At 37.0% G+C, this 12,592-nt stretch overlaps 1 pseudogene; it reads left to right on the top strand.

Moving 5' to 3' along the window:
* The first annotated feature begins 1,524 nt into the window (after window positions 1-1,524).
* LOC101608276 lies at window positions 1,525-11,582 on the top strand (annotated as a pseudogene).
* The last annotated feature ends 1,010 nt before the right edge of the window (window positions 11,583-12,592 follow it).

Here is a 12,592-nt window from a genome sequence, read left to right as displayed (position 1 = left end):
CAGCTTTTAACTCTCAGATTGCTGACATATTACAACAATTTTGTAACACTGCTAGTGTGGATTTTGTAGAAGTATTCTTGTCCTTCGACTAGGCTGTACGTTGTGATCACTATTATGAACAGCTTTCAGATATCTACCTACTTTATACATGCAGAATATTATTTATTGCTCATAAGAGTAAAACGTGGAAACTAACCTGCAAGTACATCAAGAGAGCCTTGTGAAATGAAAACAACAGAAAACTTTTTTTCATTATGGTGAAACATGCTTGCCAAAAGTGTTGTGAGTTGAAAGGAAGCAGGCGGGTGCAGAATAGCACAGAAAGGGGACCATGGTGACTGACAGAAAACAGTGAAGGGCGATCAGAGAGAAGCGTAAGCGGGAGTCTTCCATGTGTAAGAACATAGGGTTAGAGTTGCCCAGGTGGGCATTCAGTTGCATTTAGATGTATAAGATAAATTCTTTGGTTAGATTTTAGTATACACATAGCCTAGGCAATATTGGTGCCATGTTTCTACTGAAAATTTATCAATTGTTTATTTGAAATTTAAACTTAATCAGGAGATATATGTGTTTGTTTGCAAAATCTGGCAATCCTGCAATAATGTGTAGTGATGAGGGTGGCAAGAATGGAGTGTTCACAGGCACAGGTGAGTGAAGTCTGAATGTGACTTTTTTTCTGCATATACTTTATGCCTTTTGACTTTTAAATCATGTAATTTTATTACCTAAGCATAATATAAATAAATAAAACCAGATATGAGTCAAGCTAGTATTCACATATGTTGTCTACCAGAAACCATGTGTCACTAAGATTTCTCTTTTATATTGTTTACAATGAAACCAAGTCCCATCTATCACCATGCTATTTGAAAATATAAATGTCTGCAATTCAGCAAGACCTGAACCCTTCTGTGACTTTTATATTTTTAAAGTATCCTAACTCCTTGGGCTTCTTGTTGCTCCTATTTTACAGTGAAAAAGAAATCATACATCTGAGGTTTAGGATAGAGAATAAGTGTCATAAAGTATTATTCTTGAGAAAGCAAGCTCAGCCAGGCTTTTGAAATCTTCCCAGATCTTCTCAGCCTTTTGACAGCTTCTCAGATAACTCAAATGGCCAGTCAGACAAGTTGCTATAGCAAGCACCAGGTGGGGAAAAATCAAAGGGGAGGGTGGCAGGGGACTTGTTAGCGTGACAGGCCTCCATTCAGCACCTGGTGGGCATGGATACACTCACACACCCTCTCACACAGATGCATGTGCATATGAGCCAGGTAGAAAAGTAATTCAAGATTTTGTTGATGGCTAGAAACATGGGAGCCTATAATAAATGCCTTTTAATTCAAACAATGGGGGGAAGTTGACAAGTCTACCTATGGCTTGTCTTTCTTTAAGTAACAGATTAAAATGACCACTATGAATTCTGACATGAATATCTCTATTGTATTATTTACTTTAAATTTTACTTTGATTTAGGCACTCTTTCCCCATTTTTTTTTTCCCAGTTGAATGTTTGCCAAAATGGTGGACTCATTAACTGGTAAGTCTATTAATAGCTTTCAGAGTTTGTTTTTCTCAAGCCCTTATTAGTATTTTTTTAAATCATAGTACTAGAGGTTGAACCTAGGGCTCTGCATCCACTATCACTGAGCAGGTACTACTCCTGGCCTTAATTTTAATATTGCAATGTGGCTTATTGGGTAGGGGGACTACAGTAATAAAAATCAGAGAACATATTTTAAGGAGAATTTCTGAAGATATGATTGCCTGGCAAAATTGTAGACCAGCCAAAATTGTCATTTTGAAAGTGAAGTTTATAAAAACGTCTTCAGCCATAGCCCTAATCAGCTGAGCAATTCCCACCCTCCAACCTTACGCCAGCTGGCTTGTGTAGCCACAGATTTTTCTTGGCAAATGGTCAAATACAACACACGTTTTGAGCAGCTGGATTAACCTAACAACTCTTACAAGGGCCCTTTCATCTGCTTTACAGAGATAGAAGGCCCCTATTTAATTATAGCCTAGCTGGAAGACACACACCCTATTCCTAATCAATAGGGTTATAGCACAAATTTTAAATGAAGGCTTGTTAATAGTACATTCTCATAAGCCTTTAATTTTCTTCTCTGTGTGTATATTTTATTTCTTACAATTTTGACTGTAACTTTATTTGAAACATAGGCAAAATCTAAACTGTTTTTTTTTTTTTTTTTGCAATGGCTGATCATTCATTAAAGTAAAAAAAAAAAAATCAAAGTGAGAACACTACACAGAATTAGACACTCCTATAATAAAACATTGGAATTCTTATCTTAGCACACAGTTGTTTTTTAGTTTTTTAAATTTTTTTCTTCTGTCTGAGTTTATAATCAAAACAATATTGGTCTTTCTTAAAAGTTCCCAGTCTCCATGATGATGGTATTTGCAATGTTCAAATGAGAACCATATGCCCTTCTCTAACCTATTTAACAGTGGTGGCCAGATGTTTGAACAAATTATGGACAGCTCTCTCAGCTTACTTAACAGTTAAGCCTAATGCTAGCCACTTTCCTTCTCTCTCAATCTGTCCTTGCCTCAATAGACAAAAAAAAAAAAAAAAAAAAAAAAAAAAACCCAAAAAACAAAAAACAAAAGACAAAAAAAACCTGCCTACTTTCAATAATGGATATGATTAGGACTGATGTCTTTATCAATTATCAATGCTAACAAATGTTCCAAGAGGTGGGAAAAAAAAATGTTTTTAAAAACACGCATGATGGCACATGCCTGTATCCCAGCCAGCATGCCAAAGGCTAAGACAAGAAGATCACAAGTTCAAGACCAGTCTGGATTACAAAGTGTGATGCTGTTTCAAAAACAGAACTAGAAATAGTCCATTGAGTTAAAATGAATTGTAAAATCTTTCTTTTGGTGGCAATCATATTAAACGAGAGGTGAAATTTTTGTTGTCAGTCGCCACCATAGGCATGCCTTTCATTCTGAAAGTTCAGTAATGGATTCCCAGTGGTAAAAGTTTGTGTTCTCACAGCCATGCAGGGTAGATTAAACAGTGTAATGGTATCTTTTAAAGAAACTGTCTAGAGTAACTAACTCAACATATGGCATATTTGCCCTACAGTGCCTTTCTATATCTTGAGGACTGAGTTTGCTTGTGAATGCAGCTGACTGAAACTAGTGACTGATTACTGCTTTGGGGGCACAGTTAATATATTTTTAATAAACAACGAAATAAATATATTCAAGCACATGCTTATAAGCAACTCTCAATAAGTGGGCTAACCCTCCTGGAATGATTCAGCCTAAAATACCACCCCCAAATATAGATCTACTCAGAATGAAAAGAGACATAAATTGTAATGAAAATTCATAATATAACATCTCATTTACAAAAATATTTTTAACTGAGCATTGAGCATATCCCAACACTTAGAGTGCCAAGGCAGAAGGGTGTCACAAAAATAAAACACAACAGCAACAAAATTAAAAATGATAACGAATCATTTAAAACAAGTGCACTAATGTGATTTTCTCTTCTGATACTATGTGGAAGCAAATCATGTCATGGATGGTGACATTACATGACAGTAAAGTGTGACAAGCTAAAATTGTGCTTGAAGAATGAGATCCCTGCAAACATAATGAAGACCCAAGAAACTAATTAGGTGAAATGGAACATTAACATTTTCAAAGAAAAGAGAGACTAATAAACAAAGAATGAAAAACAATGGGACCAGCAGTCAATGGTTGCACAATGGTTAATATAAGCTTAACCATATCAATAACTGCATTGAACAGTCAAGCACTGTTGATTAAACAGCAGAGATAATTAAGCTGCATTTCAAAAGCAAGATATAACCATACACTGTTTTTAAGAAACAAAATTTAAATATGAAAACATAAATAGTACCAAAAGGCAAGGGCATGTGAACACCACTCAAAAGAAATTTGAGGTGACTGAACAAATATTAAAAAAAATAGAATGTAGAACAGGAAGTATTGCTAAGAATAAATGTAATTTTTTAAAAAAATTAAATACGTCAATTTGTAAAGATAGAATAAATGTGAGTGTAGCTAAAAATGGATTCAAATAACCTAAAAGAAAATATAACACAAAGCTTGTGGAGACAATCCAAAATATGTTGGCTTTTTTACACTTTTCCTTTGTAAACATATAGAAACTTTCTTACTAGACAACTTGACCTACCTTAACTGACTCTTCTAGTACTGCAGAACCCTGTTGACAAGACCAGACACACATGCTATCAAGGACCCTGACAGGATCCGTCAAGACAAGGCAAGTACTGAGTCAAAAGCCAATTCTCAGTATATGCATCTATGGATCAAAATCATACAGCTGATGTTCTCCAATGAAACCAAGATGAAATTAGAAACAAGTGATAGAAAAAAAAACTGGAAAATTCACAATCATTTGGCAATTGAAGAAAACATTTTTATAACCCATCTGTTTAATGAGAGAAGGGAAAGGTGAGTAGAAAATATTTTTAAATAATAAAGAAAAGCAAAACATATTAAAAATCCATCATGGGCTGGAGAGATGGCTTAGCGGGCAAGGCGCTTGCTTACAAAGCCTAACTACCCAAGTTTGATTCCCCAGTGTCCACATAAAGCCAGATGTCTAAAGTAGCACATGCATGTGGAGTTCATCTGCAGAAGCTGGAGGTCCTGGCATGCCCATTGTATCTGTCTGTCCTACTTTTCTCTCTCCCTCTCTCCTCTCTCTCTCTTTGTCTTTCTCTCTGTCTCCCTCCTTGCAAATAAACAAATATCTTTATAAAACTTTAAAACAATTCATTAAATACTGCCAAATATTTGTAAGTGGAAAGATCAAACACCAAAGATTGGCACTCTTACCTCAAGAATGTAAAATAAGCCTAACAATACAAACCTGAAGAAGAAGAGAAGAAAGAAGAACTCTGGAAGTAGAAATCAACATGACACTGAAACCAAAAGGCATTTCTGAATAAATAAATAAAGCCAATGAAACCAAAAAAGAAAATAGGAGAGCTGAAAAAAAAATCTTACTGTCTCAAAAATTTTTATGCCAAGAAATTTGTCAAATTGGATACAAAGAATAAACTACTTGAGAGCTGAAGAAATGGCTCAGCAGTTAAAGGCACTTGCTTGCAAAACCTCATGGCCCAAGTTTGAGTCCGCAGTATCCACATAAAGTCAGATTCACAAAGTGGATCTGGAACTCATGGCAATCCTCCTACCTCTGCCTCCCACGTGCTGGCATTAAAGGCGTGTACCACCACGCCCGGCTTCACTATTGGTTTTATCACATAAATGACATGTATTAACTTGATATGCTAAATTTTCATTTCATTAAATTGAAATATTTTGTAATTTATTCATGATTCCTGTTTGACTATTAACTTAGAAGCATGCTTCCAAATATGTAGAAAAGTTTTTATTTCTGCTATTTTTATTTTTATTTTGTTGTGATTCAATAACAAAATTTACACATGTTAAATCATCTTTTATGCATCGAAAAAATTTCATGGGCCAGCATGTGGCCTCTTTGGTGAGAGTTCCCTGTGTATGTAGAAAGCATATATATGCTGCTGCTGTTGAGAACAACTTCCCAAAATACCAGTTATTTAAAGTGTTTGATGTTGTTATCCAAGAGTATTCTTACTGGTTTTGTGGAATTGTTTTAAGATAAGGAATAAAATATGTTGAAATATTCAAGTTTTGATCCAGATTTGCCTACTTGTTTCAGCCTTATCAGTTTCGGTTTATATATTTCAAGACCATATTTTTAAATCCACTCAATTGTAGGACTGTTACTCTTGGAGAATTAATGCTGCTATCATTGAAAAATGTTTGTTTCTTCCCATTGACCCATTGTGTTGTGTCTGGTTCTAAAACCTATTTTCTCTGATTTTTGTAAAACTGCATAAACATTCCTTTGGTCATTTTTATTTAACTAGTTCACTTCTACCTCTGTGGAGTTTTTATGTAAAGTTCCTCACCCACTGTGACAGTGATTAACTGACACTGTTATTTTACTCAGAATAATGTGGTTTGGGCTTTCTATGTTCAAACCATTTACATTAAATGGAATTATTGATTTTTTTGCATTGATATAGATTGAATCCAGTCCATTGCTAAGTCATGCTAAGCAGGCACTCTACAGCTGAGCTACATTTCTGGTTGTTGTTATTTCAAGACATGTTTTCATCCTACAGTCAGGGCTGGCCTGATATTCCACTACATTGATTCAAAATCCAAGATGCTGGAACCCCAGGCAGGAGTCACCAAGCTTGGTGAATTTGGTTATTGCTGTGATTAAGGTTCACTTTCTTTTAGATTAAATACCTTAAAAATCATGGCTGTCTTATCTCTACTAATGGCATACACACTGTTCATTGGAGGCTTTGTAAGGATTGCCCTTGAGCTTATGGCATGTATCGACTAATTGATAACTGCCTGTGTGAAAATAATAACATTTCACAGACGGTGTGGGAACTTTGAAATGGTACTCTTTAATTTATATGTTCTTCTCTTGGGGCTATGTTTTTAATTTTACTTTCTCTGTATGGTATAAACATATATCTTGCTCCTGCAGTTGCTTTATGCTATAAATTATTATTACAATAAATTTAAAGCTGTGGCATATGCTGTACACCTTTTAACATTTTATTGACAACTTCCATATGTATAAACAATATACTATGATCCTAATCCCTTTCCCACTATGCTGCCTTTTACCCCCTCCTGAATCTGCCCTCAATTGAATCCTTCTTTCCAACTAGTCTCTCTCTTCATTTCTGTGTCATCATTTTCCCCCTACTATTATGCAGAACTTGTGTAGGTGGCATTAGGCACTATGAGGTCATAAGTGGCATGGCCGCTTTGTGTCTAGAAAACAGTTTTCAAATCACTCTTTCCCCTTTCTTTGTCTCTTACATTCTTTCCACCACCTCTTCCACAATGGTCCTGGAACCTTGTAGGATGTTACAGAGATGTGTCACTTAGTGATGAACCTTTCACTGTCACTTCTTCTCAGCACTTTGTTAAGTTTTGAATCACGACTATCTAAAAAGAGAAGCTTCTCTAACCGAAAATGAGAGTAGCATTAATATATAGACATAAACATAAGTATTTTATAGGGCAATTTGATCTGTATAATATATCCATTTAGCCAGACAGCAGTGGTAGTTTCCCCCCAGGGCTTATGACCTCCATAGCCTAGGCTTTTCAGTACCAGGCACAAATTCCATCCCATGGAGGGTGCCTTAAATCCAGTCACAGAGAAGTTGGTTTCCCCCATAACAAACGTGCCACATTGCACCAGTTGGTACATTTGGCCTGACTGGCCAACTGTAAAAAGTGCCAGGTTCACTGCTGGTTAAGACTGTTGACAACTTTTCTCCCTAATGGCTGCATAGGTCTTTCCAGAATCATAACAGGTGGAGGCTTCCAGCTCAGCTCCAGTTTGATTTCTCAGGGACCCGTAACCCAGGCATGTGGAGTCTTTAGCAATAAGGTCTTACCATCTAGTTTGGTGAGCAACCCCGAGTCTTGGTAATAGCCTGTAATGTGTCAGGGCTTTCCTGTACAACAACCTGATGGAAGGTATCCCACCTCTGACACTGAAATTTTCTTGTAATAATCTATGGTTTCTGGGCACAAATGCTATACATTTAAAAAAATCAGTATGAAATTGTTAATCATTTTACTATGAAGTCTTCAGGGGTTCATTACCTAATCCTTCCTGAACTCCAGCTACATATGTCCTTGCTGTTGGGCCACAGTCACTGATGCTCTTACTATCACTTACCCATTTCCTGTCACTTGCAAATGTCTGATAAAAATTGCCATTCAGGTTATCCAGCCTGCATTCAGATGATCAAATTACTAACAGGCCCATTGATTGCAATTTTATATCTAATATCATATTTTCATCTCCAGATTCTGTTTGTTTCTCATGCATTCACCTTCCACTCCTTCACCTTAGTTGCACCAATTCAGAGATACAGAGCACAGTCCTAAAAGAGGTTTTAGTCTTCTCACTTGCTATTTTCCCATCTCTGTCATTTTGAGGTACATTTCTTTGTATGTATTTATTTATTTGAAAGAGGTAGAAAAAGAGAGAGAGAAAATGGGCATACCAGGTCTCCAGCTACTGCAAAAGAACTCCAGATGCATGCACCACCTTGTGCATCTGGCTTACATGGGTACTGGGGACTACTACCTGGGTCCTTAGGCTTTGCAAGCAAGGTCCTTAATCACTAAACCACATCTCCAGCCCTTGGGACACTCTTCCGGTTTTCAGACACATTTTCCATGGTCAAATGGCAGGTATTAGGAATTTTATAGTATACTTATTGGATTTTGTTGTATTCCTTCAAATAGTGTTGGAGTTTTTTAGCATGTAAATAGACTATTTAACATCAGATTAATTTGAGACTTGCTCTTAAACCTTTCAGATTTGGATTAAAGAGACATTAATGACACAAATTTAGCCACGCTGGTATTTCATTAGGCTCCTAAGATGAGTGCTCCAGTGGAAACATAAACTGTTCTTATCTTAGAGTATTAGGCATTTCCCTCCTCCCCGCCCCCTGCTTCAAGTCGTTCTTTCTCGGGCTGTGAGTAGTTTCATCCACACGCAGAGCCTCATATGGGCAGTTTCAAAGTTTCTCTCTGCAGCCAGGGGTGTGTCTGCTTTCTTTATGACACCCCGCTCAGACATTGACAGGGTGGAGGTCTTCCTAACTTCTCAACACAGTTTCCTCAACTCTGAGAGAATGCTACATTCTCTTTGGGCACTCTTTTCCCTTCTTCAGGCTAGAGACCGTCTCTAGGCATTACTCAGTATAGCCATGGGGGCTTCTTAATTAGCTTTCTTTTTGCACTATTTATATATGAGTCTGTGTGTGGTGGGAAGAGGGTTAGTACAGCCTCTCTTACTTCATCTTTGTTGAAACTCACTTGAATCTGTTTTAAAGCAATATCACAATGATTTTAAAACCCCAAAATTTATAATTTCATCTCTTTATAATTCAGAACAATCTCCATTCACTCACAAATTTCTTAAATTTTTATTTTTTTAAATGAAATATATGCTTGACTGATGGTAATGACACACCTAACCCTGTTAATGATATTGATTTGGCATCATGCTTATTTGGGACCAAGAATTAGGTTGAGGTTACAACTATGCACCATTAAATTCCCATAGACTTACTTTTACAACTGTATGTGTATTGCACATATGAACTGAATATAGAGCTGTCATTACATAGGGAAAAATGCAAGAAAGTGAAGGAATGAAATAAAAGAATATTAGGAAAACTAATAGGGTCAGAAAGTAGCAGAATTGTATGAGATAAAATATAGCACATGTGCTTTCCGTTCGAGGTGGTTTTCCACATCCTGTGTGTTTTGTGTGTAAGAGGTGACAGGACCACCCTCTAGTGGGATAAAGAAGCATGCAGTCAGCCAAATCCAGGAGGCTGTGCTTCAGCAGAAAGGACTAAAATATCCTACAGTGTTTTATTCTTCGTTTTCCTTTAAGAGATTTTGCTTCACATTTAAAGAGGTTATATAATGTGTAACTTCCCCAAGTTGTTTTTCCAAAATGCCTTAGGATGTCATGCTCACATAATCTTGGTAAAATAAATAGGACACACGTTCATGATCCCATTTAAAGAGATTGAAGCCAAGATTTAAATGCCTATGGGAGTCAGCTATACTCATGAACAAGTCACATGATTAGAACTCACAAGATGGCATAGCACCCTTTGTCTCATTATAATAGCAGATGTTTCTATAGCCCAATTCCCCAAAGTGGCCATTATCTTTCATGATTATCCTGTGACAATGCCCATGTTCTCAAAAAAAAAAAAAAAGTTTTCCAAACTTTGTTAATATGTTAGTCATTACTACGACCACTGCAGAGGATTTTTTTTTCAAATTTCCAATTGTCCATATGAGTTTTACATTTCAAAATAACAAAATCACATAATATAGACAATCCCTAATGATAAAATTTCAAGGATTTTTAAAAGGGTCCTTAATATGCAAAATCATTGCCTCTTTTTAATTGTATCATATTACCAGTAAGCATAAGAAATGTTCTACCTTGGGAGGTCATAGGGAAATTCCTAAAGGCCTGTTTGGTCTCATGGTGTGAATTTATTTGCAGACACCATGGACTTTTTCTATTTTGCTAAGAAGCCCTTTGGCCTCAATTGTTCTTTGTGGGTTTTTGTTTTAGTGGCTGAGATGGACGTGAAGAGCAACCCAATCACCTGACTTCTAATTTTATCTCATCACCTCAAAACATATTTTTACATCTATTACCTAACAGGTAATTAGAAGGAATGGCAGTGTGGTTTAGTGGTTAGACACTTGGCTGAAGGATGAAAGAGCCAAGTCTCTTTACTCCCACTCCTTGGGCTGACTCTCTATCAGCTTGTTAACCCCTGAGTATATGAGTATGAATTCAGCACTTTACTAGAGGTGATGAGGTTACTGTTTTCAGTAGAGAGCTATTGTGCAGTTGCCTTGGAGACTCTATTTTGAGATTTTATAATCAATATTAACTTTTGATAGCAGCCATTAAGAGATGATGCCTTGGAGTGAAGAACAAGCACATTTTTCTTGTGGCTCTGGTTTTCTGTCTCATGCCAATGAATCTGGAAGACCCTCTTGATTTTAGAAAACAACCCACTTCCTAATTAAGGTTGAGAGTATCAACTTTATTTAACTTTTGACAAAATGAATAATTATTCTAGCTGGTAGTACACTATAGAAATTGCTGTTCAATCTAAAAGTATTAGGAAATTTGGAGAGAAAGGAGAATAATGGATGATTTTACTTCTGCTCACCATCTATACCAAATACATTTAAAACAATGCAAGTGAAATAAAAAATGGACAAGATATTTCATCTTCACTAAAGTTAGAGAAGGAACTGAGTTTATCCTTTAAACTCCAGAAATCACCAAATGTTAATCTGACAACTTGAACTACTATGTAACTATTTTTGAACATAGTAAGCAAAGTAAGTTTAAAATATTTTGATAGCTGTTACTTTTGTTTTCCAAATGATATTTTATAATAAAAAATTTTTCACTTATGAAAATGAAAGGCAAATATGAGTACGGTAGCAGTGGGTATAAGATAACATAGTGACTTAAAAAGTAGTGGCACGGGTGACTGTGACTCCAGGTCTTATTCCCAGTCTGCAAGACGGCCCTGGAGACAGTGCCCAAGGATCTGGGCCATCTGTGGTCTTGCTTGCTATGTTTGATGATCGAGACTATAGACCAGTCTGAATATGATGGTTGTGATCATTGTGACACATACCTATAGATAAAAGGTAACAGAGAAATGGTGTGTGACTGCATCAGTTCTTCCTTTGATGGAGTCATTGCAATGATGAGTCTAAAAGACAGCTGGGTCGCCAAGTGGTAGGGGGTCAGTAACTTTAAGGTAGGTGCGAACTTGCTATCAGTCACTGGTCATCTGCCCCAAGGAATCATGTAGGAGAAGAAAAGCCGAGGAACGGTATACAAACCTAGAGACATGACTATAAAGACCTAGTGAGATGTAGAGCTGTAGCATCTTTGCTCTTCACCTCCCGCCTCGGCTTGTCTGGTGGGACTGCACGAGCAGAACGTCACAGCTCCTGCCCTCTAGCTCTGAGCTTCTCTTTGGCTGACAGCTGAGAAAGCAGCACATCATCTTCCTCAGCCATTTCACTTTCTGTGTTACTACGGGTGGAGGTGGAAGGGCTTGGGTTGGATTCTCAAAGACTAAATGGAGGAAAGAGTAAGCTACTGGTTCTTCTACCTGTGCTCAGAGCTGTGTCTTTGCCCTTGGGCAGGACTTTGGGTCAAGTAGCAATAAACATGAATCCCTGAAAAGATCTTTTAAAAGTCATGGCATGGTTAAGTGACAAACTCATAGAGAAAATTAGCAAAATGTCAAAACATAAAACATGACTAGAATGGATCCTGGGGGAAATAAAATAAATAACATTGAGATCTGTAGCAATCAGAAGATAAAGAACTTACAGGTCAAGTATACATAGATAAAAATAACCATAGGCAAAGGATTTAAATAGACTTTCTTCAAACACAACATATACATGGACCATGCACATAACAATGTGCTCCACATCATTAGTCTTCATGAAAACACAATCATGGCAACAGAAAGACCTCACTTCACACTCACCAACATCGAAAAACAAAGATAAATGTTGGGGAAGATGTGGAAGGACTAAAACCCTTGTGCACTGCCTCACTGAATTTTTCTTGGTGCAATCCCCTTGGGGGAAAAACAGTCTAGCAGTTCAACTATGGAATTCCCATAACCTCGATTTCAACTCCTCAGTGAATACACAGGAGAGAAGAAAGTAGCTATCTACACAAAACTTGTACACAAGAAGCATCCTTTATAAGAGCCAGAAAGTGGAAGCAATCCAAGTTCCCTAGAGCACCAAAAGGATAAGCAGAAGGCCAAGGAGGCACGGTATGTGACTGTCCCTCCTCCAATGCAGTGGAAGGGAGCAGGGGAAAGGATGGCTGAGCAGAGCACAGAGATATTTC

The sequence above is a fragment of the Jaculus jaculus genome, chromosome 7 (assembly GCF_020740685.1).
Source record: "Jaculus jaculus isolate mJacJac1 chromosome 7, mJacJac1.mat.Y.cur, whole genome shotgun sequence".
In the NCBI taxonomy this organism is placed as follows: Eukaryota; Metazoa; Chordata; class Mammalia; order Rodentia; family Dipodidae; genus Jaculus; species Jaculus jaculus.
The sequence above is the reverse complement of the archived record's forward strand: the minus strand, read 5'-3'. Positions and strand labels throughout refer to the sequence as shown.